This window comes from Tribolium madens, unplaced genomic scaffold (genome assembly GCF_015345945.1).
Source record: "Tribolium madens isolate multiple individuals breed KSU strain unplaced genomic scaffold, Tmad_KSU_1.1 Scaffold_7;HRSCAF=85;Tcas5.2_LG10, whole genome shotgun sequence".
NCBI classification, from domain to species: Eukaryota; Metazoa; Arthropoda; class Insecta; order Coleoptera; family Tenebrionidae; genus Tribolium; species Tribolium madens.
Window position 1 is genome coordinate 1,624,616 of NW_025401050.1, and position 4,638 is coordinate 1,629,253.

At 26.2% G+C, this 4,638-nt stretch overlaps 2 protein-coding genes across 5 annotated transcripts in view; one reads left to right on the forward strand and one right to left on the reverse strand.

Annotated features, from left to right (window-relative positions):
- LOC123010004 (acyl-CoA Delta-9 desaturase) overlaps positions 1 to 3,616 on the reverse strand; it is a 9,786-nt gene extending 6,170 nt beyond the window's left edge. The window contains exon 1 of one of the 2 annotated variants that reach the window (XM_044406616.1): positions 3,506 to 3,616. The gene's annotated coding sequence lies outside the window, so the exon portion shown is untranslated. Of the gene's footprint in view, positions 1 to 2,088; positions 2,210 to 3,505 lie in introns of those variants that run through there. The other variant, XM_044406615.1, reaches the window with a different exon arrangement.
- Positions 1 to 4,638, forward strand: part of LOC123010002 — a 33,310-nt gene that overhangs the window by 17,569 nt on the left and 11,103 nt on the right. The gene's annotated exons all lie outside the window — the stretch shown is intronic.

Genomic DNA, 4,638 nt, shown 5'->3' on the forward strand with positions numbered 1-4,638 from the left:
CCTATACCAAAATTTAATAATTTTTAAGTTATGGTGACTTTTTGTTAAAACTCTATAAAAATCTATTACTGGCCACATCCGTTTTCGTATAGTTTACTATGAAAATCAAAAATCTTAAAATTGTTTCTCTATAAACGTCGACAGTGACGTTTTATTATTATTTTTTAGTATTATTTGACAAATGGTGCCAAAATATGGAGAGCCAAAGCTACTACAAACTTAGATTTAATTAATTTATTTTGTAAAAAAAAAAGAATTATGATGTTCATTAAACAAAAATAAATTTTTCTCACTTGTTAGCTTTAACTATTTGTCAAATAATAAGTCACTGTCAACGTTTATTGAGAAACAATTTTGAGATTATTGATTTCCACAGCAAACTATGTGAAAACGGGTGTGGCTAGTAATAAATTTTCTGTAGTCTTAACAAAAAGTCCATAGCTTGAAAATTATTAAATTTAGGTATAGGGAATATTAATACAGATCAATGCACAATTAAATTCTCCTCTATTTAGTAAAATAAAAATTGGGGTATTTCATTTGAAAAAATTGAGTTATGAGTATTTGAATTATTACAAAAGTAACCTTAAAATTTTGGGATATGTTATTTTTTTTCATAATTTGAAAACACCAGAAAAAGGATCTAAGTTTTTTCTTTCAAACGCCAAAAAAACGAATTCAAAATCTTAAAAAATGGCAGAGTTACCGATTTTTAAAGTGGAAGGTGCAGATCCAAAAATTTTTGAAAAACTCCAAATATTTCAAAAACAGCTAAATTTAAGTATAGGGAAAGCTGATGAAAACCTCCTTAAAATAACCCGATTAATCCAAAAAGGCAGTAAAAAATATATCTTTCCATTAAAAATAAGAAAGTTGAAACCGACTTCCGGTATAACCGGAAGTGCCGCCATCTTAAAAATATTTTCATTTAGAAAGACTTAATGGTTTATGGCTATGTGATAATTTTCAAATAAATACGATTATTCCAATTCCCAATACTGCTAATGTGGGGTTTAGACGGAACAGCCTATATAATAATTTTATTTCAGAACACAATCAAAAATAAAGTAGGTCAATATATGAGGAAATGTATAAAAATTTGAATCTAATAAGAATATAGTATGTAAAATATTGACATGAAAAACAAAAAACTATTTTTGGACCTTGTAATCTAAGTATTGATTTAGTTTAAGTTTTTTTTCTGGATGAATTGCTCTGAGAGTCCCTTCATTCTTTGCAAGCATTTTTTAAAATCTTTGCAAGTCGAATTAATATTTAACTCATCATAAGTGATTTTTAAGTGTAGTACATTCAGTTATGTTTTTTCAGGGAACCAAACGCAATGTTCACATTTACATACAAGAAAACTTTTTAATTTTGTTTTCGTTGCAAATGAAAATTTCAAAAACTCACACTTGGGCCTGTTTGTTCTTACGTCGGGACAAATCAGTACATAATCGTAAAACAGGACATCACAACAAAAACCTAAACATGTTTTGGCTAAATCAGGACCTTAGTGTTCATAGAACCCCTAGGGTTGCTGTCGTACCTCCGACCTGTACAGGTGGAGTGTCAGAGTAGGGATTTTATTTTTATTTACTCTTTTACGAATCTAATAAATACAAACAATTTGTTATTTTTGTACATTTGATTGATTACAAAAGTACGAGTATATTGTTAAGAAACATAAACTACAAACGATTATCTCATTTAATTCGTAATTGTTTTCCTTATATAGAATTGCAAAAGCAAACATTTCTGAGATCACAGGTCTACAACAAATAAAAACTTAAAGAAATTAAAGGAATTTGAAAGTCTCATCAACATAAACTTTGTGACATTTTTCGAACTTTGCAAACTGGGAAACTTTTTGTTACAATTTAGAACCACTGTTCACATGAATTCTGATAAATAATGTATAACATGAATTATACATAAAAGTTAGAAACGAATACAATCCAGTTCCTAAAATATACTACGCAATGATAAACAATAATTAACAATAAATATATTATGTTAGAGATGTGACTTTATTTACACACTATTGTCAACTTATGATTAGAATGAAAATTATTGTAGGTACGTTACCTTCATAAGTTAATTCCAAATGAAATTCACACTATATCAGACAAACTATAAACAAATTAAATGTTTAGCAAAGTACTGACTGTACTTAATATATTGAAAATTAGGACATGACAAAGAAAATAACACATGCGCCTCTAAGATATTCGGTAACCACTTTTACCATGTTACCACCTCTTGTCTGATCGTCTTAGATTTTTCAAATGACACTGCAACACTTCCTGGATCATTATTATAGTGACTACAACATTAAAATAAAAAACAGCAATAAAGAAGTAAAATTTGTTAAAACTTTTTATTTTTTATTAAACAAGAATCAAAAGAGATTTTGACATAATTACTAAAAACAGTTAAAAGAAGTTAGTTTATTTTTTTACCATAGTATGTAATACAAAAAAAAAGTCATTTTGAACACTGTTTTTTCGAATAAGAAAAAATACAAATTTTGGACTAATTGTCGGTAGAATTAAAAAATAAGCTAGCATTGTTCACAAATTGTTTAAAAAACAGAAACTTTAAAGTTTTGAGATTATTTGAAAATAATATTTAAAAACTTTTTCCAACAAATTTTATTAAATAACAGACAAACAATCTCTGTGTGTATTTTTTTAAATATTACTAATACAAGATTACTAGTCTTGTGATTCTAACGTCGAACCCAATATTTTTAAAAAACATAAATTTTGTTAAAAAAATAACGTGACAATCTTCATGTTTACAGTTTGGAAAAGCTTCAGATCTATATGGGGTTTTATGCTACTGATTTTCTACATAGGAATAAAAAAAATGTTTTTGTGAATATACTGGGTTTTGTTTTAGTGCCACATAACAAAAATAATGCCTTGTAATTAAATCAAAACTTTCAATCATTTATGTATACCTGTTTAGGTATTTTTATATAATTGCACGTTATTTATATAGTTAAAAGTATGATATATTTTTATGTTTTTTAAATAATGAATTAGCAAATATTTTTAGAACCTTGACGTACAAATTGTTTTCCAATTGCCAAAAAAATTAATAAGATTTATTAAAAAAGGAATAAAAAAGTATTGTAAAGTGATTACAACATAATTACCATTAGCTATTTGCCACTCAAGTTTATCAGACAATGTAAACAAAATTATATCATAGCATGTAATACATTTTTTAATGTCAACAATCTTATAATTTGAGTGTTAAAAAGTAGATATTCTTGTTGATTTTACAATGAAACACAATGAGTTGTTAATAGATACTTGAATAGAAATTGAGTAACTTCACTTGAATGTAACTTGCTTCGAAGAGTGACAATCATCATAAAATTTCTTGCTTGTGTTATGCATTACACAATACGTTATTATGAAACATTGTACCAATATTTCAATAACGATTTTTAAATAATTTTTAAAAATAAAGATAAAATCTAAATATAACTTACTTAGTGGTATTTGTTGAATAAAAACATTTTCAATATTGTAACAAAAATAAGTATCACTAATTAAAGAAAGTTGTTATAAGACACTCCACTTATTAGTATTTATTATCAAACATCGCAACTCGAAGAGGTGTAAAAAATAATGATGACTTAGACATTTAGAAAATGGGTATTGTTTACATTGCAATATGATTTGGCATACTTTGTTTTAATGTTGGAGCCACACAAAAAGACATTGTGTGAATGGTTGATTAATAACTATATGAGACAATAGATTTAATCAATAAATTTTTTTTTGAAGTTACTTATTTGGAAAAATTAATTCAGTTGTATATGAAGCAATGAAGCTTCAACTAATATTGTTTAAAGTTTACACTTTTCTTAGCTTTAGCGAATGTTGCAATTTAAATATTCACAATTTACAACTAATATCCGATTATATGACTTGGAGAATGATGAAATCTGTTGTAATACTCGAAAATTCTTTAACTAAAAGTGACAAAAAATTCCTCATTCGAGAATAGAATAATAACAATTTATTTTAGATTGCCAACCAATAAAACTGTATTTCTCTTGTTTTTCATTGTGCGATTTCTACATTTCATTACAATCACCCGTGAATTTTATGCGAAATATTGAAAATTTTATTAACCGTAAAATAGGAGTTGTGATGTTTGTTGATAATGTAAACAATAATTTTACGAATCTTTTTAACGAGGAGGTAAGACATGTTTTCTTGGAATGTTTGGATCATGTGTTAAGTTCAAAGTTTAATATCTTGTCTGTTAAATTTTTAGGTGTCTAAACATGATATTTACCGGGAGAATTTTGCATGGTTGATAATAACAAATGAAGACGAAATTGTCGATAAGTTTAGGTTCACGGTCTTAAGTTTGAACGCTGACCTAGTGATCGCAATTAACTGGAATTTTTCACGTATTAAGGTAATGATCTTTCTAAAAATATTCATAGCAACTTAGCTTTGAATATTTTTAGAAAGATTTGGTTTTATCTATTTATTTAATAAAATATGGCTAGGTAGATATATAAATGAACATTTTTTTTACATAAAAACTGTTATTTAATTAAATTTTTACAAACACATATTGTACCTAAAATATTTAAATTTTAGTAAA